This window comes from Cricetulus griseus, chromosome 4 (genome assembly GCF_003668045.3).
Source record: "Cricetulus griseus strain 17A/GY chromosome 4, alternate assembly CriGri-PICRH-1.0, whole genome shotgun sequence".
Lineage (NCBI taxonomy): Eukaryota > Metazoa > Chordata > Mammalia > Rodentia > Cricetidae > Cricetulus > Cricetulus griseus.
In genome coordinates this window covers 191340673-191368321 of record NC_048597.1, presented here as the reverse complement: position 1 = coordinate 191368321, position 27649 = coordinate 191340673, and the positions used below count along the sequence as shown (strand labels likewise).

Below are 27649 nucleotides of genomic sequence, written 5' to 3'. Positions count from 1 at the left end.
CATGAATCTGCTTCCATATTTAACTCTATACCAACATATGTGCAGCTAATTGTATAACATTGTGAGTGAGAATTCCTGGAAAGAAGACTAATTGACTGATAAGGACTTCAACAGCAGATGCTAAAACATTGCAATAACAGAAGCAATTATCTTTTTATTTTTTTATTTTTTATATATTTGAATTACAAACAAGATTGAATTACATGACAATCCCAGTTCCTGTCTCCCTCCCTTCCTCCCCTACCACCCCCCAACTAAAATCCTACCTGTCATATGTACTTTCTTCTAATCTACACCTGACTCAAACTTTCTGCTTCCTCATGACCTCTGCATCCTTCCTTTTCTTCCCTTCTCACTCTCTTAGCTTCCATCCCCCTCTTCCCATGTTCTCAATTTGCTCAGGGGATGGTGACCCTTTCCCCTTCCCCAGGGGATAAAGTTTGTCTCTTTTAGGGTCTTCCTTGTTTACTAGTTTCTCTGGCAGTGTGGAGTGTAGGATGGTAATCCCTTACACTATGTCTAAAATCCACATATGAGTGAGTACATATCATGTTTGTCTTTTTGTGATTGGGTTACCTTGCTCAGAATGGTTTCTTCGAGTTCCATCCATTTTCCTGCAAATTTCAAGATTCCATTGTTTTTTTTTTTTTTTCTGCTGAGTAGTACTCCATTGTGTAAATGTACATTTTCTCCATCCATTCTTCGGTTGAGGGGCATCTAGGCTGCAGAAGGAATTATCTTGGGCCGTCAATAGCCCCCTTAACAATCTGCTATAACATTCCCCTGTTCATGACCTAATAACTTTCTGACCCAGTCCTTCGGAATGTACAAGCAGAACCCTAGTTCCCACCAACCAACAGGCCAAGAATACAGCCAGCTGACATCTGAGGCCAATGACTGAAATTCCCTGCTTCCTTGTAACATACCTGCCCAATAGACTCAACGGTACATTTGATAAGTATCTGACTTGTGAATGTCTTTGTTCTGTTACTATAAGAACTAAATTCTCCTGTCCTGAGTCCTTGTCTTCCAGAGGAGCATCTGGAAGGCCTGTGGTGCTGAAGATGCTGGCCTGTGCTGGAAAGCCGGATGTTGGCCTTCTATACAGTGATCTTGTGCCAGAAAGACTCCATGAACATCAGTCTAACTCTACCCATTCAAGAAGTAAAGCAGAGGCAACTCAATTCAGAGTTCTTTCTAATTTTTTTTTAATTTTTAAAGCATCTTTGAGAAAGTATTACTATGTGTTATATTAAGAAGTAAAGGAAAATTTTTCTGCACCAGATATGAACCAGGAAAACCTTCATTTGGCAAAGTCTTCATTGAGAAAGATGTATGAAAGAAAGAGAAGGTAGAGGTTGTGAAATAAAATAAACCTAAAAGATTTATTAATCATTGCAATTGATGTTTCTCGAGGGACATGACAGAAGTATAAGCACAGGCAGAGCATTTAATTTGATTAAATAATTATCATTAATTCTAATGATGTGAATTACAATTAATGTTTATTTTTTGGTAAGTCCCTATTTCCAGAAATAAAAGCTAAGAATTTATAGTTAGAAAGATGCATTATTTGCTTGAAAAATATATAGAACTGGTGAGAGTAGGTCATCAATTCTATTCTTTTTCTGAAATGTTTTGCACATCTCACAAGTGAAAGATCCTGAAGATGTGGTTATGGAGTAAAAACAACTTCAAATACATTTTAAGCACAAAAAATAGCTCAGAAGGACAGCACTTGCTTGATGTAGAAGGCCCTGGATGAGATAGATCGGGGATGGGGCTACCTTCAAAGTCATTTTTATAGAGTCAATTTCATTATTTTCTGGAATTTTTACCTTTTTGCCCTTTTATTGAAAACAGTTGTTTTTTTTTTTTTTTCCTCACCTAATATAGCCTGATTATGGTTTCCTCTCCCTACCTCTTCTACTCTCCTAGTTCCTCCCGCCTCCTGTCCCATCTGGATCCATTTCATTTCTCTCATTGGAAAATAAGCAAGCTTCTATGGGATAATAATAAAATGAGATCTATTAAGATAAAACAAAAACTAGCACATTTTAATGGCAACCTTTTGTTCATTGTGTTTTACCACAGTCTCTTTGCAAATTACAAAGCTATTAAAACTAGTATAGAAACTTCAATGGGATTTCAGTAGAAATCTTGAAAAGAAAGGAAAGAAAGCATGCATTCTCTGTTCTATTCCATGGAGAGGTCATACAAAGCACAGCCTGGGATGCAATAGTGGCACTCATGGGCACTGAAATCTAAGAAAGAAAAGGAATAGCCGGGGCTTTGGTTATGGGAGCAACACATACCCCCAGTGGAATTTAGCTTTATACAAAACCCCTATCCTCAAAGATTTCCCTGCTGCAATTCCTGGAAACTGCAGTCATTGCCTATACAAGCCTTCCCTTACTCCTTCCAACAGATAACCAACCCTTCAATCCGCAGAATGAGTCTCCTTTCAGTACTGTGTGGATAGAGTAAAAAGAAAAGATTTCTAGTTTGCCAAGCTGCCTTGGAAGAATACCACAATGACTGTCATTTATTTGAAATATATGAGCTTAAGATTTTTAATGTGTGAAAGAATTTAAGCAATACTGGAGAGGCTAACTTAAATGCCCTTCCCCTATAATGAGAAATACCTTAAATGTCATCATAGAGCCTTCACCCAGTAGCTGATGGAAGCAGAAGCAGAGATCCACAGCTACACACTGAGCCAAATTCCTGGAATCCAGGTGTAGAGAGGGCGGAGTGATGACCCCTTTGGTCCAGACCAGGCTGGGGAAAACCCACAGAAACAGCTGTCCTGAGCAAGTGGGAGCTCAAGGACCCTAGTTTGACAGCTAGGGAACCAGGATAAGACCGAACCAGGCCCCCTGAATGCGGGTGTCAGTTGGGTGGCCTGGTTAGTCTATGTGGCCTCAGACAGTGGAACCAGTATTTATCCCTAGTGCACGAATGGGCTTTGGGAGCCCATTCCCTATGGAGAAATACTCTCCTCGAAGCCTAGATATACTGGGGAGGGGTGTGTCAGACTTTGATGATCCACCAAGGAAAGCCTCACCCTCCCTGGGGAGTGGATGGGGGTGGGATGGGGGGTTGGTGGAGGACATGGGAGGACAGGAGAGAGGGGGAACTGGGATTGGTATGTAAAATAAGATTGGTTTTAATTTAAATAAATTTTAAAAAAAAAGTGGCTTGAGAGAGAAAGTCCATTCAAGCAGAGGGGCTTTTAATTAAGGGAAAAGGATTGTAAAAAGGGAAAGAGGACTGGAAAACTGGTCTCCAGAGACAGAGGCGGGGAGATGGGCAGGGGAGGTCCTTTTAAAAGGGAACATAGTAAATAGGCCCAGGTGGTGCTCTTAGTGGCTGCAGCTGAGGGCATATTCTATCAGAACCCGAAGGACAGGCCAACACAAATGCTCAAATACTCATGCAAACTATCTGTAACTTGGTAACAGGTCTTAAAAGGTTTTCAGCACTTCTGTTTTTAAAGTTGGGCAAATAGTTGTCACTGGGGCATAAAGACAAATGACCTTCATCAGGCCTTCAACTGATGCTAGATAGGGCACATTCCTGGACTGATACATTATAACTAAGGAACAAAAGGGCCTGTTGCACACTCTTCCTATTGGCAAAAAGGCCTTGAATAGTCATCATTCATTACCCACTGCCTCAATTCTAAACCCATTTTTAATTCATCTTTCTCAATCCAAAAATAAAGATACATTCATTTAGCATATGTACATATCTCATAGCTTTTAATATGCTTACAAAGTCAAATGCATTAAGAAGAGAATCACAGCAATGTTGGGTTCATGGTAATGAGCCATGGGAAAGGTTTTGGTAATGTTTCTTTGGGGCAAGAGCAGCCAATTAAAGTGTGCATGCTGCTGACTCCTGTCTAAATCACTTTGGAACAATTTGTCAACAAATAGGGCAAGAATTGCCATGGGTAGTTATTTTAAAACAGAAGAGGCAGGTAAGTTTTAATATACTAATCTAAATATTTCTCTGGACACTGTGTCTCTTTCATTTAATCTCATTTACAATCTCCCCAAGCTAGATGCAAACAACCTGCCACAAAGTAGCTCAAGAGGAAGGTTCCAGCTCATTAGAACTGCACTCATTGCTGCTGCATCCCATGGGAAAATGGAAAGTTAAGTATGGTGATTGAAGCCCAAATGAAATAAATCCAGTCTGGCAGATTTTTCTTATCTACCTCTCTTAATCATTACTTACAAAGGCTACACCAAGAATTTTTGGCCCACTACAAAAAAAAAGTGTTGAAAATGTATACATTCATATGGAGGAATATCTCCTTGATTTTTAATATCCAATGAAGCATGTTTAAGACAAATGTGGGGGCCAGGAGTATAGTCAGTATATAAGCACTAGCTTAGCATTTATGAGGCCCTGAATATAATCTCCAATTCTGAAAGGTGGTTTAACATATTGTCTCAGTTAGGTTTCTATTACCATGACAAAACATAATGACCATAAAATAAGTTGTGGAGGAAAGGGTTTATTCAACTTACACTTTTATGTTGCTGTTCATCACTGAAGGAAGTCAGGACAGGAACTCAAATAGGGCAAGATTCTGGAGGCAGGAGTATTGCTGGATTTTCCCTTGTTTTGCCAGGTCCCACTGCTTCAGCCCCAAATGAACATACAAAGACTTATATTAGTTATTAAACTGTTGGCCAAAGGCTAGGGATTCTTGTTGGCTAACTCTGTCTTAATTATTAACCCATTTCTATTAATGTAAGTATTTCCACGTGGTCTTATCTTACCAGAGAAAAGTCCAGATCTCTTACTCCTTTGGGAGCTACATGTTGTCTCTTTCTGGCAGGCTTTCTCTGCCTACCTTTCCTAGAATTCTCCTTGTCTCTTAGTCTTGCCTATCTTCCTGCATTATTGGCCAAAAGTGTTTTGCTCATCAACCCATAAGAGAAACATATATACAGAAGGACAGCCCCCATCACAGAAGCTGATACAGAAGCCATGGGGAGGTGCTGCTTGCTCACTCTGGATTGCTTATAGAACCCAGGACCATCAGCCCAAGGACAGCACCGCCCACCATGGGATGGGCCCACCCCCACTGATCACTAATTGAGAAAATGCCTTATAGCTGGAACTCATGAAGGCATTTCCTCAACTAAGGCTCCTTCATCCCTGGTGACTCTAGCTTATCTCAAGTTAACACACAAAACCAGCCAGTACACATACCCAATAAGACACTCATTTTACTATTAATATGCAATCAAGACTGCAGTCTTGTCTGATATTTCAATATAGGCTTGAGAAAGTACAAGGAAATTCGGTCAAAGTGTTTCTTTGGCCTCTCTAACATCTACAACAGAGCCCCATTCACAAACTTAGTACAAGTTAAATACTACCATAGGTTCCATGGGAGGTGTAACAGGAATGCTGTGACTGTAAAAACTATCGGTTGCCAAGGTAAGTAGTGATTCCATAGAACCCTAGGAGGACTCTCAATAACAGTTCATGAAACTCATTCTGGTCATTCTGCCTGAGTACCAGAAGGCCACCCTGTAACCATGAGGGTAGCCAGCAGTTCCAGAAAAGCAAAAGTTTGACTTCAGACATTCTTTATTTTACTTTATTCGTGTTGCTAGCATTTGTTTTGTTTTGTTTGTTTCCTTCTTTGTTTGTTTTTGTTTTGCTTTATTTTCTGGGTACCATTGACACCAGGGTCTTGATAAATTTTTGTGCTCTTTTTTCCCCTTCTTTCTGTTGTGGATCACAGTCCCAGTGGATATATCTACAAAACATCCCCATGGCTAAGACTGAGAGAACACTGAGGAAGAGGGGTCAGGTGATGGGGGAGTTTGCTGTGAGATTGTGTCTCCTAGCAACAGCAGAAGCTGTACCTATAAACTCTAAACATGACTGCCCAAACATGAGCTGAACAAGGAAGGAAGACGCCAATGAACATTGTATGAGGGGAAGCCATGAGGCCTCAAGCCTACACAAAGAACGGGCAACTAAGAAAAGCTGGGGCAGTCCCCAGGGAAGAACACACCAATTGTTTGTTCAGTGCCAAATGGCAATCCCTGAAAGCATATATATACAAGTAACATATGGACTCCTGGGTTATATTTTAGAATACATAAGCACATACAAATACATTTATGCATGCACTAACAATTCATGAAAAAATTAGGTCGTGAAATTGAAAGAGACCAGCGAGAGCTTTATGGGAGGGTTGGTAAATGGAAAGGGAAGGGAGAAAGGCTGTCATAAAATTAAAGTATCAAAATTAAACATTTTTTTTATTTTAGAAGCACTCTTACATATCCATTCCCTCACCCTCCCATCCTCCCATGTTCCCCACCAGGCCCCCAACCCACCCTCTCCCCAGGGATAGTGAGGCCCTCCACGGGGGACTGTCAAAATCTGTCACATCATTTGGGGGAGGGCCCAGACCCTCCTTCCTGTATCTGTACTGTAATAGTATCCCTTCATAGGGAATGAGCTCTGAAAATCCATTTGTGCTCTAGGGATAAACACTGCCTCCACTGTTAGAGGTCCCATAGACTGCCCTGGCCTCCTAACTGGCACCCACATTCAGAGGGCTTGATTCGATCCAATGCTGGTTCCCCAGCTTTACGACTAGGGTCTCCATGCTCTAGGTCAGGTCAACTGTTTCTGTGGTTTCTCCAGCACTGTCTTGGTTCCTTTCCTCATCCCTCTTCCCTCTCCACAACTGGATTCCAGGAGTATAGCTCAGTGCTTAGCTGTGGGTGCCTGTTTCTGCTTCAAACAGCTACTGGGTGAAGGCTCTAGGAATGGAAACCAGGGAAGTCATCAATCTCATTATAGGGGAAGGGCATCAAAGGCAGCCTCTCCATGACTGCCTAAATTCTTAGTTGGGTCATCCCTGTGGATCCCCTAACACTTCCCCTGTGCCAAACCTCTCTCTTAACCTGTACTGGCTCCCTCTATCAAGGCATCTCCTTTCTTGCCCTCCTCTATTCCTTCCCAGTCTCTCTCAGTCCTCCTATTCTCCTCCCTCCCCCCCTCCCCCTCTCCCCTTCTCACCTCCTACCTCTCCCTCCCCATGCTCCCAATTTGCTCAGGGGTTCTTTTTATACCCTCTCCAAACTCTTCCCAGATTCTCCCTATTTGCCTACCCACCAATCTTTATGTTCTCACAAGAATCAGAAACCCACTTGTTCTCACAATTAGGAGTCCCATACCAGTACTAAACTGAAAGCCACAGTCTATATTCAGGGAACCTGGGGCAGACCCGTCTAACCCCTGTGATTACTGCCTCAGTCAGGTGAGTTCATATGATCTTTGCTCAATTGTTTTAGAGGCTTTGTTCTCCTAGTGTCTCTGTCTCCCTGACTCCTTCTGCCTCCTCTTTCATGGGGTTCCCCAAGCTCTGAGGAGAGGAATTTGATGGAGATACCTCATTTACAGCTGTGTGCTCCAAGGACTCTCTCTCTTTGTAATGTCTGGCTGTGGATCTCTGTATTTGTTCCTTCCTATCCATTACAAAAGGAAGCCTCTCTGATGATGGCTGAATAAGGCACCAATCAATGAATGTATGGGATCTTTTTGTTGATTCCCATCTATTACAAGAAGTGAGTCCTCTCTTACTTAAGAGGGTTGATCCTATGGATTGAACCCCTCACTTGAGGCCCCTCTTGCCAGGAGATCCTAGTTTGTGTCAAGTTGGTAAAACAAACAAGCTATCCCTCTTCTTGCAGGAACTCTAACTCTATCATGTGTGGCCTCACTCACTCTTATCACTGTCAGAAGAAAAATACCTCTGTAAATGTCCATCATGTTCCCAAACGGATGAAAACACACTCACAAAGAGACATTGCGTTAAGTAGCAGAGGCAGTACATATGATAGTATCTACCACACAGTCGCTGCTCAAGTCATAACTGCTTCTCCTAATTTTCTTCTTTGAAACAGTGTCTATATCAGTGTATTCTCACACTCTAGTGGGTGCCAGCAAGTCAGAAACTGCTGTCTTGTGCATCGTGGCCCAGGAAAGAGAAAAACTAGAAGGGTGGTTTTCATCTAGAACTACGTGCCTTAAAGGGCCAGTGCTTCTCCCATTGCTAGTAAATAACAAAACAATTAGCAAAGTGGGTGCTCTTCCATCATATGTTACATATGAAAAGGTGTGAAGAGACAAAACAGACTTGTGAGGACAGAGTGGCTCAGCCCACAAGGGCTTCCTAATGAGCCTTCTTTCCTAATGAGACTTTAAAGTCTCTATTGGTGACTGTTCACAGAAAATCATTCTTCATGAAAGTCAGGGAGGTGTCTATAATATGATGCATTTGAATTGGGGTCTCAAGAGCTTTAGTCTTGATTTTGTTCCATCTGGGTATGTCTTCCTTCTCAAGTATTTTCAGAAAGAAACAGAAGGAAGGAAGGGAGGGAGGGAGGGAGGGAGGAAGGGAGGGAGGAAGGGAGGGAGGGAGGGAGGGAGGGGTTTACTCAAAACAGAAGTCTAATGTGATTGAGTCTTAGGAATTTTGGAATTGTGTTTTGTCAGAAAAGGATTTGACAGGAAGAGAAGGGCTTGACTGGAAGGGAAAGTAAGCAAAAACTCAAGTGGCATGGTCATACAAGTAAGACCAAGTATGTGGTATAGTGTAAAGAACAGTGGAACTTGGTAATAACCAATCAACCAAGCAGTTATCCCTTCCTTGGCAATGCCATCAGTCCCAAGGCACTAACTGTAGGCACCAAGATACTTGTCACAGAATAACATGAGACTCGACTGTCCTTATACAGTAGTCAAACTTAGCTGTCTAGTGAAAATCTCAAAACTAAGGTATCTATCTTGTGCCCCTGAATAAAAATGGCCCTCCATAGGCTCATATGTGTGTTTAGTCCCCAGTTGGTGGAACTGGGTGAGGAGGTATGACCTTGGAGAAGGTATTTCACTGTGGGTAGGCTTTGAAATTTCAAAAAGCTTACACCATTTCCAGTTAGCTCTCTCTGCATGGTACCTGTGGATCAAGGTGTGAGCTCTCAGCTGCTGTTCCAGCACCATGCCTGCCCACCTGTTGGCATGCTCCCCACTGTGATGGTCATGAACTCTAACTCTGTAGAACGATGAGCCCCAAATTAAATCCTTTCTTTTGATTAGTTGCCTTGATCATGGTGCCTTGTCACAGCAACTGAAAAGTAACTAAGACAGTGGTATATTCTGAGAAGTATGATATACTATGTTGAATGAATGAGCACAACAATGCTATACATTAGCATCTAGAAGGCAATATGCAGCCTAAGATGTGTTCCAGTCTTTAAAGAAGAAAAAGTTCTGATTGTGAAATACCAGGAGCTGCTGAAACTGCAAATGAGGGCCTGATTGCAGGAACAGATTTCTTGGCCAGGGTATGGGTACCTGTGGACCTAAGCATGCCCAAGGTCCTTGAAGCTAGTTAAATCTTTAAAAAACCATCTGCCCTGTGACTTAGCTTCAGGCTCAAAAAACATTAGATTATGGATAAATAGATGTTTCTTGTAGGGCAGAATTCCAGACTATTAGCCATTCATTCCTGTGGTAGAACCAATTTGGGACTGCTTTATAAGAGAAACTCTAGCATTCCCATCTTTATTCTCAAATTAGCCAAAAGCTTTTGTACATTGGCTGTTTTATATAATAACATAAACATATGTACTCTAGCCACTTGGCAAGAAAAATAAATTCAGATTTTCTTCTGAGCCATACATGTCCATAACTATTTGTGGAAATGACACTTAGGGTCATCTAAATCTCTGTTCAACCTACAAGACTGCCAAGCCAGACCACTGAAACACTAGTCATGTGCTTTTGATGTCACATCAGTGATTTACTCTCCTGATCTTGGGGACTATGACTTAAACACACAATGAAGAATATTATGAAGAAAAGCTCTGTAACAATAAGTCTTTCCACCAAGCCCCCTGAGTCCTGCTGCCACGTGGGTACTTTCTGCCAGGCCACCCAAGTTCGGTCTGCAGCCACGTTAATGTCCCAAGTAACACACAAAGACTTATATTAGGTAGAAATTGCTTGGCCAATGACTAGGATTCATCTGCTAGCTCTGTCTTAATTATCATAAATCTATATATTTTATAAGACTTACCTTATTGAATGTCATCAACAAGCGTCCTGTCTTTCCAGGCTCACATGGTGACTCTGCACTTTCTCCTACCTTTCCCAGAATCCTCCTTGACTCCTAGTCCCACCTATCTTGTTTTCCTATTGGCCAACAGTACTTTGTCAACCAATCAGACAATCATATACACAGAAGGACCTCCCCCATCAAATTTCCATAGCATTTCACATGTTATTAGCTGCTGTTGTGTGACAAACTTCTGGGGAGAAACAACACATGTATCTACTCACCCCAGTTAGGGAACCCACAACAGACCAATACAGATACCACTATATTCCAATTTGGCCAACCAATGGGTTTTATTGGGATTATTTACAGGAGTATGAGTGAGGGTTACCTACAGGAGCAGAAATGGCTCAAAGACAGCTGTACCATCAAAGCCCATCCCAGCAGAGAAAACAGCTTGCAAAGCTGGGAACCTAGAGCACACTGCACAGCCTTCAGGCAGTTCAACAGGTGCCTCAAATAGTCTAAATCTCTTCCAGACAGCTCACTTGTCCCAGAGTCTTCTTTGGAATTTGTTTAACTCTACTTATTTAAGTCTGGCAGGGAGGGGCCTAAGGAATCTGATAAGTTTCAGGGACTTCCTGAAACTATTTTGAGCTATTTACCTTCCTGTTTAAGGAACCTCCCTACAGGATATCTTAGTTTCAATCTCAAAGAAACCTGTTGCATAATAGCCATTCAAATACTACTGGTGATGTCAGTTTTATGTCAACCCATAGGAGAAGTCTCTCTGGTCTCAGCTACCAAAAATATTTAAGCCTCCCCTGACTTCTTACCATCTTACTATTTACTACTTTATCTCAAGAACAACCTGAATTACAGAATTTCTCATAAATCCCTTTTTGAGAGGACTTGGAATTTTTCATAATTATTATTTTCAATTACCATTAAAGAATTTTGATATGTGAATTTTAATCAATTCAATTTTCTTTTATCTTATTCTCTAATCTCCTTGGTAACTTCTTAAGTAGTGAATGTAATGCTTGCCTCTAAATGTATATACATTTGCATATTATTCCATTTTTAAATTATTTGATGCCTATTATAATGATTCAAATTGTATCTACCCAGATGCTAGTAGTATCCAATGATTTGTTGCTTTATTGAGCCCATTTGTCACCTCCAAGTCATTCTGTTAGACCTGAAATCCATGTCAATCCTCAAGAAGCAGTACTCTCACTCCTTTTTAATACTGCAAATGTCACCAGACCTAGTGTGGAAAATAGCTCATTTTATTCACCAAATATTTATTGAGCACTAAATATATACAAAAGAGGTTACTATTCTCATGTAGCATATGTAAGAGGAAAAAGTTGAGAGAAGACTAACAATAGGTTCAGTGTTAATAAGCACATAAACAGGATAATTTCCAACCAGAAGCCAAACTTTCAAGAAAGCACAGTGAGTTGTCGTGAAAATGAGTAAAGAGTAACATCAGATTGGGTCATCAGAGATATCCTCTGTGGAGGTGACAATTTAGAAAAGGCATATACAATGAGGAAAGTTTCACGTAAGTATCTTTAAGAGAAATGGTGTTCAGTCCCTGATGGAGACAGAAAATGTAGTCACCAAAAAAAAGCAATGCCAGTCACAAGGTTGGCAGATACCATATTAGAGGTAAGAGTTATGTAGGATAAAAACAAATGGGTGTGAATGAAAATCACCACATAATTGCTTCAAGTTGTGTTTCAAACTTTCTAAGCCAATGGCATCTACAGTGGTACTCAGAGAAAACAGGTACAAAGGGCTTCAGATTCCAGAACAGTGAAATCTGGGATCATTGGTTTGACAAACTGAAACTGTTCGTAATTGAGGCACATAAACCAGGGTCAATAAAGGAGTGGGGAAAGACTACCTAATTAAAGAGAGCTAAACAGAAAATATGCATATGTTACATTTAAGGAAAAGAAGACTTAAGATTTTAGAGAGTTAATTCTATCTAACTTGGTCCATAATTCAAACCAAATATAATGAAAAGGAATATCTCAGGGTTTCATGACTTTGACACAAAGTTCTTTAAGTTTTCCTAATACAGAAACATAATGAGCTAAATATTTCTACAGACACTTCAAAAGACATACTAAGAAACTTGCCCTACTAGACAGCAAAATTCACTAAAACTAAAATATAAGACTTATATTTTCTACTAGATATTAATTTTCATAAAATTTGAATATAATATAATGTGTTCAAATGTAAAATCTATAAATCCAACCACTAAACCAATGAAGCAGCATGGAACAAGAAACAATATAATATAGAAGTGCCCCTACAAAGCAGTAGAAAAATGGGGGGGGCATTCATTCAAAATGTAAAGACAGATCAGCAAAATACAGAAATAGGCAATTAAAACTGAAGTATATTGCCGGGCGTTGGTGGCACATGCCTTTAATCCCAGCACTCAGGAGGCAGAGACAAGCGGATCTCTGTGAGTTGGAGGCCAGCCTGGTCTCCAGAGCGAGTGCCAGGATAGGCTCCAAAGCTACAGAGAGAAACCCTGTCTCAAAAAACCCCCAAGAAAGAAAGAAAGAAAGAAAGAAAGAAAGAAAGAAAGAAAGAAAGAAAGAAAGAAAGAGAATAAATTTCAAGAGAGGAATGGTTAAACAATGAAGACCAGAGAAGGAGTCTACCATATCCAACACAGTTAACCAGTAGACTTCTGATACCAGCAAAGAAGAAACTGAAGAACAAATAATAATCTAGCCAAACAGAAAAAACAGTCAGCACATAACAGGAATCAGTAAACAATTCTTATATAACCTTAAATATAAATGGCCTAAATTCACAAACATAAAGGCAGAGACTGTCTGAATGGAATAAAAATCTAGATCCTATCTTCTGTTACCTCCAAGAGCAGCATCATACTTATAAAAATACCAAAGACTGAGAACAAGAGGGGAAAGAAATCTTTCATGTGAAAAGTGACTGAAAACAAGCTGTCACAGTCAGTCTGTTATCTAACAAAGTAAACTTCAAATTAAAATCAGTCAGAGGAGATAAAGAAGCCATGGCATATTAACAAATGGAGAAATTTGCCAAGGAGATAGGACAACTGTAAATCTACTCACAACAAACAATGGAGCCTCCAGTTTCATAACACAAACAGAAATTAAAATAAATGTTGCAAAGGGACTGAGAAAACAATGGGTGATTGCAATACCCTGCACTCATCTCTAGATAGGTCAAACTAAAGACCAACGAAGAAACCTCAGAAATAAACTATACAATATCAAATGGACTTACAGGTATCTACAGAATATTACATCCAACACAAACAATCATCTCCTAAGTTGTCTATGAAATCTTCACTAAAGTAAGGCACAAATCCATTGCCCCATATCAACTTTCACCAAATACAAAAGAATTCAAATGATCTCCTGAAGCTTGTCAGATCTCAGTTCAACAAAAGTAGAAACAAATAGCAAGAAAAACTACAGAAACTACACTCTTGAATAACTAATGATCCAATTTAAAAGTTCCTAAAACCAAGTATAAACAAAAGCATAATTTACCAGAATCCTTGAGCTATGGCTAAGGCAGTTCGAAGAGTAACGTGTAAACTATAAATGTTTACATAAAAGAACAGGACAGGAAGAATGAAGTTAGACCCATTTCTATTATCCTGCACAAAAATTAGATCTAAGTAGATCAAAAACCTCCATTTGAAACCCAAAACACTAAAACTGCTAGAAGAAAACATAGTAGTACTCTGCAAGATATAGGTTCAGGAAAGGGTTTTCTGGATAGAACTCCATCTAAGGCCAACAATCTACAATTTGGACTTAATAAAACTAAAAGGCTTTAGTACAGCTAAGGAAACAGTCAATTGAGTGAAAAAGAAACCCAGAGAATGGGAGATAATCTTTACCAGATACATATATCTGACATAAGATTAACATACAGAATATACAAAGAATTCAGAAAACAGAGTCAAGGAAACCAATGACCCAATTTTTTAAAAATGGAGGAAAGTTAGAGGAGTAAAGCAATTTTATTCCCTTTAAAATATTTTATTTAAAAACTTTCCATGCAACATACTTTGAGCATATTTTCCCCCACCAACTCATCTCAGATTCTCTCCTTCTTCCTCACAAAAAAGGAAAAACAATTTTCAGAAAAGAAATTCAATAAGACAAACAACAAACAAATATCAAAGCAAAACAAAAACCACCTGAGTGAAGAGACAGTCTATTCGGTGGGAGAAAATATTTGCCAACTACACATCAGATATCGGATTAATATTAAGGATATATAAAGAATTATAAAAATTAAATATCAAACCACCAAATCATCCAATAAAAAAATGGGTTAATAACAGAACAGAAAGTTCTCAGAAGATATATAAATAGCCAATAAATAAGTGGAACATTGTTCAACATGCTTAGTCATCAAGAAAATGCAAACTAAAACTGTTTTGAGATTCAATCACACATTAGTCAGAGTAGCTATTAGGAAGAATTAGACTGAATATGAGAATGGCCAACCAATGATTAGTCTAACTTGAGACCCAGGCCAAGAGAGGGACCCATACCTGACACTTTCTAAATGACCTGGAACAGTGTCTCTATAGCCTAGGGACCTGGGGTAGAACTAAACAAGACTGGCAAAAAAAAAAAAAAAAAAAAAAAAAAAAAAACTTAAAAAGGCAATAAACAGATTCCTAACAATATTCTGCTATATACTAAGGTGCCTTTCCCAGTCTTTATCAGAGAAGCTTCCTCTAGCAGCAGATGAGAGCATATGCAGAGCCCAACATCAAACATTAGGCAGAGCTAGAAGAACCCCACAGAAGAGGAGGAGAAAAGATTGTAGAAGCCAAAAGGGTAGAGGATACCACAAAAAAAAAAATCAACTAACTGGGCCTCATAGGGGCTCCTGGAGATTGAAGCAGCCATCAGGGAGCCTGCATGAGTCTGTGCAGGGGATAGGGGAGGGCAGTGGGTATGGGAACATTTGAAAATAAAGTACAATTACACATGACTGAAAACACTATGAGGGGACCCAGACTAACACAAAAGGTTATTTTATTTTTAATTTAAGTAAAAGAAATTTATGGAAAATGAATAAAACAAAGCCACTAATATGACCAATGCATGTCTGTGTTATCTCTATCCTTCATTAGGCTAATAGTTTAAATCTTATGTGAATTGAAATCAAAGATTATTAAAAACTCTAATAGCTATCTTCTGTGTGGATGATAATGATGATGATTAAAAGCCAAATCTCCTCCACTTGTTGCTGTTTGCTTTGTTCACAAGCAGTTTATACCCACAGTTCAAGTCAAAATCAGTGGTGAACAAAAGCATACACTAATTTACTAAAGTAAGGAGCATGTGCCATACTACATAAAAGAATATGCAGATAGTATCAATTCCCCTTTGAGGTCCTGAGTGTCACTCAGTATCATAATTGACAGTTACAAGATAATTCCAGCTGATATTGAGAGTCTAGACTTAGATAACTCCTTAGTGTGAAGTACTAAGAACTACTCTGCCTGCTGAAGTTCCCATTTCTTTCATGACACTTAGTGTGACACCTGCCTAATATGGTTAAGGAACAACTTTAAGAAGGGTATCTAAAGTGTCTGAGATTTCAACAACACTTATTATTATGATAAAACTTTTTGGCTGGCATCAACTTGAAAGATGCTGAATTGGTAAAGTTATTCCTTATCTCTGTGTGCATTGTCACTTTTAGGTTGTAAACTGCTGGGACAAGCATCCAGTACAATAAATAGTACTAAGTCACACACAAGTGAAGTCATTCAGAAACTTTCTGGTAAGGTTATGTGAATTCAATCTTGTCCTTTAATTTCTTCTCTCCTCTGTTCACCTCTCTCTCTCTCTCTCTCTCTCTCTCTCTCTCTCTCTCTCTCTCTCTCTTCTCAACCATCCTTCCTCTCTCCATTCTCTCCTCTCTTCCTCACTCTCTTCCTCTAGTTCTCCCACAAACACAACTCAACCATGTCCCCTGCTCTGCCTCTGAATGCTCTTAAAAACAAAAATGCCCTTTTCCTAAATAGTTTAGCAAGATTATTTTCTCTCTTTTTTTTTTTCACTATCAGACTGGTTTGTTTTTTTTTTTTTTTTTAAGTCTCATTTGCTGCCCCCTTTTCACTACCAAATTATTCTGTAATCTACTGTAAACACTTCCCTCCTCCTGGGCAACTGAAATGGCCTCTGAAGGTTGTAAATTTATTTCTGTCACAAATCCAAGAGTATTTCCTCATTTGTAAAGGATGGGAGGGGAGCTGTTGGAGATAAAAACCAGAGCTCAAGCATGCTAGGCAAGTGTTCTAACATTGAGACACACCCAGCCAAGCACTTACCTTCTTCTGTCCACAGCCCTTAGCTATGCTGACTATCCATTGTATTGTTGCAACTGTGTTTTAGTGCCAATAAAATTCAAATCCTGATGAAACCCTCAGTGCTTAGAATGTGCATAATTTATCACGACCCGTTAGACCATACACAGAGGGCATCCTAAGTAACCTCATAACATCTTGTTGATCCCTTTACATGCTTGTCCACCTTTGTAGTGCTCCGTTCTATGTTGTCAGTTCACCCCTTGTTGCATTTCTGATATGTCTTGCCAAAGGCAAGGAATGGGGAAAAGCCTTAATGCTCACAGCCCTACAAGGAACAGTGGCCTATTTTGCCTTCACAAAGAGGAGGATCATTCAGGCACTCACTCCCACTCCAGGATTCATTCAACAAGACTTCTCTGAGAACATTAAAGGGTGAGCAAAGATGCAGGACTCACACCATCAGTCACGTTCCCACCAAAGCTGCCACACCACAGCCTGCTTCTACCTGAGTATAGTCAGAGTTTGGCCGAGTCCACCTTTGAACCTTCCCCTCTTCATACCTGAAACATCCCTTGCTATCAATCCTGTAGTTTTTAGAAGACTACCTGGATGGATGGATTTAGAAGGTGCACTCAGAAAGTGGAAACTTCTGCTGACATTCCACACAGAGCTGCTCGTGTGTTTCTACCTACTGTCTCTCTCCTCCCAGAGGCCTGATTAATGATAAGGGGGAAACCCTCTGACCTAGACAGGGTAAATTTTATATCAAGTACAGCAAGAATTCAGTCCAGAGGTTCAGTGGATGGTGATGGGTTTGTCAAAGGTTATAGTCATTCCAGATCATATACGTATATCAGGGAACAGACAACCCATGCCCTACAAGGATTAGTTCCTTCTAGGAGTACTTCCCCTACTCCTGATTAATCACACTTTATCCTGGTCATCGAAATTCTTCAAGAATCCCCTCTACCTTTCCAAAATAGAAAAACAAAGCAGTTGTTAACAATGTAGACAAAGAGGAACAAAGGCCCACTCAGAGTCATTGTCCTTCTACTGAAGAGAAAATAGCATAGTTTCAAAGACAGAAACATCTCAGATTCTTACATAGCTACCCTGCCTGTGATCAAACAAATCATCCAATGTGAAGGAACAGCCAACACCAACAGAGCACTTCCGATGTCACCCTACATTTTGCATGGCTTCAGTCTTGCTCTATGTTGCTCATTTGTCCAGTGTGTCAGTTGTTTTCCCAGCAGTCTTTCCCTATAGCAGAAACAGACTGAGGAAAAGCAAAAGCAAAGTGGGCTTTGGACTTAGATCTGAGTTACAGTCTTTGTTTTAATTTCTCTAGCTACATATTTGGATAATCTGATTATCATAGCCATTCCTCTGTTTCCAACTCTGTAATATGGAAACAAAATTAGGAATTTACTCATGAGGGTACTGGCAAGATATCACACTATGTACATAAGTTACCAAGCTGTGATTTCATTAGTCAGTTGGAACTGAAAAAAATCATGCCTATTTTGGTTAACAACATTCATATTTACTAATTCATTCTGGTAATCATATCCCATGTGTGTCTATTGGTTGCTGATGAAGGAATACATTTGACCTTTCCACCTTACCTTGTATATTTTAAAGGCACCAATGAATTTCTGCCAAAAGTTGAAAGAGAAAGCTTACATCTTTAAGAATATGTAATTACAGTTGACAGCCAACCAGCACCTCTGGATTAATTGCAGTGACCCATAATTAAATACACAGTACTTAGAGAAAGACCTGATGACTCAAAAAGCATTGTTTCAAGGATTATGAGTGTTTATCATTCTTATTTGTTCCCCAAGGGGCAGCTGTTAACATTAGTTACTAAATTTTTAATTAAAAATGGGGGGAAAATCTGAAGGTACTGAAATCAAGAGAAATTTCTAAATACCCATCATTTCAAAATAATCATCTGTATATTCATTTCCATGACATATGACCTAAGAAGCATCTACAGAAAAATAAACCTACACAATATTTTCCTTAGGGGAATGTGTTTCATTAAAAAACCTATTATGTGGAAATTGTTTTCATAATTTAAAATTATTGCTTATTTCCCAAAAACAATAGAACATAATGTTTTACAACAGGATAAGAAATAAGAACAAAACAGAAGTCTTCAGCAAAGAGAAACAAGTTTCATTAGTTCCTACCATCTCTCCAGCCCCATGAATATACATTAGAGATATTTATATAGATAAATGTGCTACTCTATAGTGCCCCATGTCATTTTCCCTAGACATGGGTAAACTCCCCTTCCACCTCAGTTCATTTCTCATTTTCAGAAGTGTTGCTATATGTATCATTCTTTACAAACTGGTGACAGTTTCAATAGCACCAAAACAATTTATAGCTTAAGAGAAGCAAACACCTACTATATTCTATTACTTCTTCATACTGGCAAGAAAAAAAAATATGAAGGGAATTTAAGTATGAGGACACAAAAGACAGTGAGAAAAGGAGATAATCGTAAGAATCTTTTAGAATTACAATAGATGTCTTTATCATTCTAAGTGAATGTTATCTCCAACTAGAACTTTGTATCAATTCAAACATTGAATCAAGGGTAGAAAGGAATCATTTAAGTGTGTAAAATCTTAAATTTCTCTGCCATGGGCTTCCAGTTATAATGGACCATGTGCTGATCTGAGGAAGGGCTTAAATTAAGATAGAAAAAAGGAATACAAACACAGAAGACAAGGGACCCAACACCTGAGAGAGGTGGGAAGACATTCCAGGATGCGTGCACATGAAGAACCCCAGATGTGAACAATGGCAAAAAATTAGACAGTTCAGATCATAGGACCTCAGAAATCCAGGCAAGACCAGCTATCTGAAGTGTTGGAGTATGTGGTTATTACTTTTGTCTATAAAACAAATAATTTAAAAATTACTAATTTTTAAATGTGTGTGTGTGCACGAAATCTTACACTTGCATTTGAGTGTGAGTGCTCTTGGTGGTCAGAGGCATTAAATTCCATGGAGCTGGAGTTACAGACACTTGTTATCCACCCAAATTGGTGCTGGGCATCAAATTTTTGTCCTATGAAAGAGCAGGACTTACTCTTTCCACAATGTGGATAGAAGTTAAAGGCATATATTCTTTATATTAAGACAAGAGTAAAATCCTATCATCTGAAGCAATATGGATGAGTCTGACAAACATTGAGTTAGTGGAATAAGTCAGGCAGAAAGACAAATACTGTGTTATCGCTTACCTGCAGAAGCAAAAAGAAAAAAAACTCTCATAAAAGCTGACAGTAGAGTAGGTAAGGAGACTGGGAAGCAGAGCAGGGAAGGATTCTAAGAGAGATGGTTGGGAATCCAGAGTTACAAATAAGCTAATGTTCTATACTATAATAGTAGCTATGGATGGCAATAATTAATCACATAATCTCAAATCAGCTAGCATAGGGGATTCTTAAATGCTTCCCACACAGAAAGATAATAAATGTCCAAGGTGATTAATATGTCAGTTCCCCTGATGTGATCATTATATTGTAAACAAGTATTGAAATACTGCCCTGTAACCCACTAATACATACAATTACCATGTAACACTTTTAAAACATTTTTAAGTATAGACTCTTGGCTCAGACTCGTTGAGTACAAACCCCATTTCTATAAAGATATTAACAGCAGTACTTACGTTATAATGTACTTTGGAATATATAGATAATCGATGAACATGTCTAATATAAGAGCTTCATACATACCACTCAATGAAGCTTCAAGGTTCAGCTATGTATACTATGCATACAGTCATAACAACATAACCCTAAATGTTTAATAAACTAAAAACACATGATACTGAGGAAGAAGGGTGGAAGGATAAGATATATACATGCTTACTTGAGTGGAAAGGCTGTATGCAGAAGGGGAGATGTTCTCAATAACACCCAGAAGAGAAAACTTCAAATTAGTGATAGAATTAGAGTATTTCAAAGTAAGAGTGCCTGGGCTGAAGCCAGCAGTAGAGCACTTGTCCATCGTGATAGAGGCCCTGAGTTCAGTCTCCAGTACTGGGAGTTGGGGAGTGATGAGAGAGAGGCATGGGTGGTAATGCTAGAAGAATTAGCTGAGAGGTTGTTCTTTGGACTAGAGATGACTCAGGGTTACTCTTCAAGGGCCTTACAGAAATGTTACTGAGTCCTTAAATTTGGTGCATAACAGATTTGAAATCAAATTTAAAATCACCTGTATGTAATACCGGATATAAAATCTTCTAGAGAGCACATTTAGAAGAAAATGGAGACATCTCTGCTATCTGTGGAGAGCAGCATGTGCTAAACACGTTTTGCTCCAGGAATAGCAATGAAGCCCTCTGAGGGTGTTTCTAGGGCAGGTCCTTTTAAAACCTCAACGGTCAGCTGTAGGGAGTCACCCTAGCCCCGCCCAATAGTCCTGGGGCAGGTACCAGGTGGATCCGGGAACTCGCCCAGAAGGGCGTGGTGAAGGAAAGCCGGGGTGACATAAGGGAGATTCTTAAGGGGCTGCACGTGGGGACCCTGGCTCTCTTTTGTTCTGGCCACGCTGGCTGGGTTCTATAACCTAGCTCTGGCCTGTGTTTCACCTTGCTGTCCTCTGAAATAAAGAGACATTAATCCTATAGTCAGCCTCTTCTGCCTTTGGAAGGACTTCCAGGAGCTTTCTGCGTAGCTATACTGGGTAATCGAGAAGGAAGTCTATCTAAGAACCTGTAGCATTCAGGGTCCTGGAGCAGGCTGGCAGATGTTCCTCCAGGGGTTAATAAGATAAGGGCTACTCCAGTTGGCCCCTGAACAAGGATTACACCTGAGGGGAAGAAGATAAGCAGATTATTCCAGAGACAGACCTGCTTCTGGATCTTCCAGAATTAGCACCTGCTGAAGGGTAAACCAGGGAGGTCAGCCATACTCAGCAGCACCTAGATTTAATAATTTCCCATATTTCAGTCATTTTGTTTCCTTAAATGTGATTTGGTATTTTCTGTGATCTTTCAGAATTGCAAGTATACAAAACCAGAATGCAATTGGAAACTAAATATGCTATCTTTGTTTTTTGGATTTTTCTCCAAGTTCAAGGAACCAAAGGTAAGTTATTCAAATGTTTGTTTAGTGTTCAAGTTTTTCTAAATCCAGGCTTAGCAGTGTGTACCTATAATCTCAGAACCTTAGAAGACTGGGGCAGGAGAATCGAAAGTTCAAGACCCGCCTGGGCAATTTAGTGAGACCCTATCTCAAAAGAAAGAGTAATACGATGAGTTGGAGGGCATTTACATAATCATTCTTAAATGCTCATAATACTGTTTAAGTATTAAAAAAAAAAACCTTAGTGGTTGATTATTTGACTGAATAAATAATTATCAGAAATAGTAATTTAATAACTATTTCATGTTATTACATAGCTTTAAATATTATTAATGTTAATAATATAGAAAAGATAAATGCATCTTATGTGTCATTCTAAAAACATTTAATGACAATTTGCATCATTAATATCAGTGCTAGGAGGCTCATGAAACCGATTCTTCAAAGACAAACACAGAAAGTAGAATCCAAGATTAAAATTAATGTTTGAGAGGATTGTCATGAGTCAAATGCATTTCTTGCCTACACACAATTAAACTAGAGTCCCCTCCCCTAGAAAGTGGTAAGTGCCACTCACCTTCAGTGTGCAAAGCCACCAGCTTAGGTGTTTGGCTGGTTTTGAAGTTGTGTGAGTGAAAGTTTTAGGCAATGGCAGTCCTTGTGGCAATCCTTTAGCTGGGTCTGAAACTGAAGCAGGCTATAGAGCAAGCAGATTTGAGAAGACAATGCCTTTTTTCAAAAGCCACTGAAGTAAATTTGACTTTGTCTTAAGGATATATGCAATCACAAATACTCCATCTTTAAAAGTTGTTAGAAACCAGTGGTGTTAGTTTTTTTTTAAGTATAAAATTAAAATATTTGGACAGTGTAGATTTTAACTGAAATCTGGTTTTAAGGTGTCTATGGAATGAAGACGTAATATATATATATATATATATATATATTATATATATGAAAAAATATCCATGATCCTATAAGTCATTGACTGGTATACTTCTCAGTGGTTGGATGTGGAGACTAAAAAAGGATCCAGGAAAAATTTGTAACCAAGTTTGTTTCATGTCTGTCTACTCTAAAGCAATAGGAGCTAAAGGGGGGAAGTTTATCTTTTCTTGCAGTATCAACTATATGTAAATGTTTAAATTTATTTTAAAAGTTGTAATTAGAGGCAAGTGATACTATTCCAACATAGTGTGTGCTTTATCTGGTGAAAACACACTGGTTTATCTGCTTGATAATCCTAACCAGGCACATCAGCTCTGGGTTATGTTTATTTAATTAATTACATTTATTAATTAAACTTTTTCTCATTTCATATATCATGCATCAGACATTACACACAATTACCAATAATACAATTATATATAGCTAGTTATTTAGATGAAATAAGTGTATCTCAAAACTACAATTTGTTTCAGGCCTACTTCTGTGAAGCAGTATGATCTAACTATGTAGGAAATTTCTTAACATGCTTCTAGCTTTGAATTTTTTATTTCACAAGGACTTCATACATTTCAATAAGTGAGTTGTATCTTGGCTGGAGATTATGCCTTCAGCTAATCTGGTTTGCTTTTTGTGACTCATTAACCACCATGAAGACATTTGCCTAATGATGACTTAGGAAGAAAGATGAAGGATTCTATATGGCATAAGGACCTATTAGATATCACAGTAAATTCATGTTTCGTTTATAAAAACAAGACAGCAATTTTAAAACTCAAAAGGTTTTATTCTATCTTTTTGTGTGTTGAAAATTGTTTTTTCTTTTTGACAATGAGAGATCCCGTATGGGTCTGACCTACTTCTTCTGCATATATGTTATTGTTACATGATTTCCCACCCGGGTCTGCAGCCGCCTTGCCCCAAGTAAACACACAGACGCTGTATTAATTATGAAACTGTTAGCCGATTGCTCGGGCTTCTTTTCTCTCTTTTATATTTAGAAACAATCTTATTTTACATATCAATCCCCCTATTTCCTCCCATCCTCCCATGCCCCCCACCGACCCCCACTAACCCACCCACACCAACTCCCCAAGAATAGTGATGCCTTCTATGGGGGAATCATCAAAGTCTGTCACATCATTTGGGAGAGGGCCTAGGTCCTCCTCCATGTATCTGGGCTAAAGTAGTATCCCTCTATAGGGAATGGGCTCCCAAAGTCCTTTTGTGAACTAGGGATAAATACTGGTTCCTCCACTGTTAGAGATCCCATAGACTGACCAGTCCTCCTAGCTGGCACCTGTATTCAGAGGGCTTGGTTTGATCCAATACTGGTTCCCCAGCTTTATGACTGGGGTCCGTGTTCTTGGGGTTCTTACCCTAGCTCTGTCTTAATTATTAACCCATAACTACTAACCTATATATTTCCACGTGGTCTTGGCTTACCGGAGAATGTTGGACCTGCAACTCCTTTGCCTGTTACATAGTCACTGTTCTGGCAGGCTCTCTTGCCTACCTTTCCCAGACTCTCCTCCTCTCCTAGTCCTGTCTATTGGCTATTGGCCCAACAGTGTTTTATTAATCAACCAATAAGAGAAACATATACAGAAGAATAATCCCATCATGTTGTGATTGTATAGCTTGGGGTTTTTGTTCTACTACTACCAGTGGGAATTGGGGCTGTCTCTGACTCTTTTACCTGATTTTGGGACCCTTTTCCTCCTACTGGGTTACCTCATCCAGCCTGAATAAGAAGGAATGATGTGCCTAGTCTTATTGGAACATGATAAACCATGTTTGGTTGACATCCCTGGGAGGCCTGACCTTTTCTCAAGAGAAAAGAGGGAGATTGGATCTAGCCAAAAGGAGATGGGAGTAGGAGGGAGGGGAAACTGAGGTCACGATGTAATAGATGAGAGGAAAATAAATTTTAAAATTCTGAAACAAAAAAAGAGAAAATAGGATTTTTTTCATACAGTTCTGCTTATGTTTTCTCCTCTCTAACTCCTCCAAGATCCTCCCCATCTCCTCTCCCACAGAATCCACATCTTTCTGTCTCTGGTTAGAAAATAAACAGGCATCTAAAGAATAATAATAAAGTAAAAATACGATTTAGAACAAAAGCAAAGACACCAGAATAGGACAAAACAAGCAAACAAATAGAAGAAAAGGAGTCACAGAAAAAGCAAGAGAAACAAATATAAATAAAGAGTCGTGCACATTCACAAACACAGGAATCCCATAAAAACACAAAACCATAAGCCATGATATATACACAAAGGACCTGTGACATCACAAAATAAAAAACAATAAATAAATAAATAAATAAATAAATAAATCACCTATCTAAACATTAAGAGATAAAGACCATCTAAAGACATCATTGAATTTGTTTTGTGTTGGTCATTTACTGGGCATTGATATTGCCCTTAAGAGTGATTTGTATCCCAAGGACAAGTCCCCATCCCTAACCCAGAAGCTATCTAGAATTAATAACCACCTGCAAATGAAAAAGATATTTTTAATTACCCCTCATACATCTATCAAAACACAATCACCACAGGCACCTTTATGCATTTTCTTGGTCTTTTTCTCAGAATGCTTATTTAATTTTTATATATTTATTTTTCCACTACAAGCAATTTCTTATCAGCCTTTTGGCAGCTTTCTTAAGTCATATGAATTTCTATATTGCTGTGTAGGTTTTGACTAGCCTTGTTTAAATGTCTACATAATGATTTAATAGATATGTCACGGTTGGCTTTCCTACATACCCAACAAAGGAGAACTAAGTTTTTCTAATTATTCTATTACACAGGAAATTGCAATTAGTACCTTTACCTTTGTGTGTAAGTCACTCATTAAAGACTGAGCATAAATTCACTAAATAATATTAATGGCCCAAAGAAATATTAACAGTTTATGACATTTGATTCCTATCAACAAATTGCATTTAAAGAGTTTCCCATGCCTTTCAGTGATTTTTTTTTCAATTTGATTCCACAGTGTATTCACCATGTGCCCAAAGATGTAGTAGACACAAAATACACTCAAAAGGATGCCTGCAGTTCAAAAGGATTCCTTGTAAGCCTTGCAGATTTTGAATATAGTTTTTCCATAGAAATAAAAAACAAAAAGGCGGGGGTGGACTTCAAAATGTTCACCAGCTGAAATTGTTTGAGCACAAAAGACCACTCAGATTTTCAAAGACTAGTTACTTCTTTTGCAGCCAGGATCCCTGACAAGGGAGGGGGTGCAGATTTCATCTGACATGTGCAAGGGACCCGTTGTGTGCACAACTTTCCATTTCACATAAATAATTTCAATTCATCGCCTGTGACATTCAGTGTGTGGGAGGGAGGGGAAGGAACAGCTTCCCTCGGCAAGTCCTAGAACGGGAATGATGTTTATCTTAGCACATACCTTTGCGCATTGCATTTGATTACATTAAATGAAACCTTAACTAAGTTATTATTAGTCCACCAAGGTAGGCTGATTATTTTAGTAGCTGGAAATGTCAGGAAATTTGCATTTGAAGATACTCGACTTCTTGATAATCCTACACTACTGGGAACACTCTCGTTTCATAAAATTATCCGGGAAGGCGTTTTGCCTCCTTGGAACTCCATTAACAGAGAACATGGCATCATTTGTACTGCTGAGATGGCTGCCCGACAGCAGTCACATTAGCTTCAGCTACTGTATTGTGTGTGTGTGTGTGTGTGTGTGTGTGTGTGTGTGTGTGTGTATTTCAAGGCAGACCTGTTTAATGTCCTTATGATCGAGGCTGTGTACATTGAAGGTGCTGAGGGTCAACTGAGCCAACAATGGTGACACATCTGAAAATATTTACAAGGTTATACGCTTGTTTTAAAGATAAAAGGCAATTGCTGCCATGTGGCCCCTTACTTCTGTACCACTGATCACCCTAGAGAACCATTGTATGTGAAGCTAGTTAGAGGGAGCCAACACCACCTGCTGTTTGGGGTTGTCTGTAAACATCCATTCTGTTTGCATGCTGAGCATCCCTGGAAATTCAGATCCTAGGAACCTTGCTACCATGATCATTTTCGAAAGCTTTATGCTGCTGTCAAATGATTCATGTCAGAAACAGAGCTTGCTTTTTTCAGGATAGTTTCCAGGTTCCCGTTATACTTCAGCACCTGTGTTTGCAATAAGCATCAAAAAAGGACTGCCCTCACTATTGCACTAGGCAGCCTCAGATTCCTGAGTGACAGGTCTCCACCCACACTGCCACACCGCCTCTTCTTACTTAAGGATAGGACAGATACTTGTGCAGTTGTGCAAAGGGAACTGAGATTTCAAAGCTCTGTGTGTGTGTGTGTGTGTGTGTGTGTGTGTGTGTGTGTGTGTGTGTGTGTGTGTGTGTAAGGAAGAAAAGCTTCCAACCAGGATGTGAGGCTTAACCTTCCAAAATGGGCAGCCTCCTCAACCATGTAGCCTCAGCTCACAGGCTAAGATTGCTTTCCCCAAGACTAAGATTCCAGCCTCACAAAACAGGAGTGCCCAGTCAGGTGGGACTATATGGATAAGGAAAGATGGCATGGTCTTTGCCATAGACCTAAGGCAACCTACACACAAAGCACATGTCACCATGAACTGCCAGGCACTGCTGGCATAGCCATGGTAATGAGAATTCATGTATGGAAAGCTGCTCTGGCCCTTGGTACTGCAGCATGCACTGCCGTCGTCCTTTATTAAGACTGTTCTCCCCTCTGACCTTTACTTCCAAGCATAGCCAAGATAAGAAGAACGAGAAAGAGCTAAGAGCATAGGGCTGCTTCTAAGCATGGCCTTGCACACACAGAAAGGTATCTCCCCATTTATGGTAAATCAATTCTGAGGAAGCAGCATCTTTCTGAGTGCCTTTGTAAACCCATCTTAGTTCATTCCCACATGGTTTCTTCTGTTTTGTCACCACAGTCACTATCCCTTCCCCTAATTGTCCCAGAAGAATTAAGCGAAGCTAAGTGAAAAGAAGTTTGGGGAAGAGGAGTCAGAACCTCAAAATCCATGAAAAGTTTCTCCTTTAGGAGGGCTTTAATTCCACACAGAATAAAACATGTATTGGGTTAATGCACCGGTCTTGAGTTTGCC

The 27649-nt window shown here is 39.3% G+C and overlaps 1 long non-coding RNA gene across 7 annotated transcripts in view; it reads right to left on the bottom strand.

Moving 5' to 3' along the window:
* Positions 1 to 10210, bottom strand: part of LOC107978104 — a 78288-nt gene extending 68078 nt beyond the window's left edge. For all 7 annotated transcript variants that reach the window (XR_004769650.1, XR_004769652.1, XR_003484546.1 and 4 more), the window contains exons 1-2: positions 10130 to 10210; positions 4542 to 4654 (exon numbers count right to left, since the gene is read on the bottom strand). This is a non-coding gene — a long non-coding RNA (uncharacterized LOC107978104). The remainder of the gene's footprint in view (positions 1 to 4541; positions 4655 to 10129) is intronic.
* Between the last annotated feature and the right edge of the window lie 17439 nt (positions 10211 to 27649).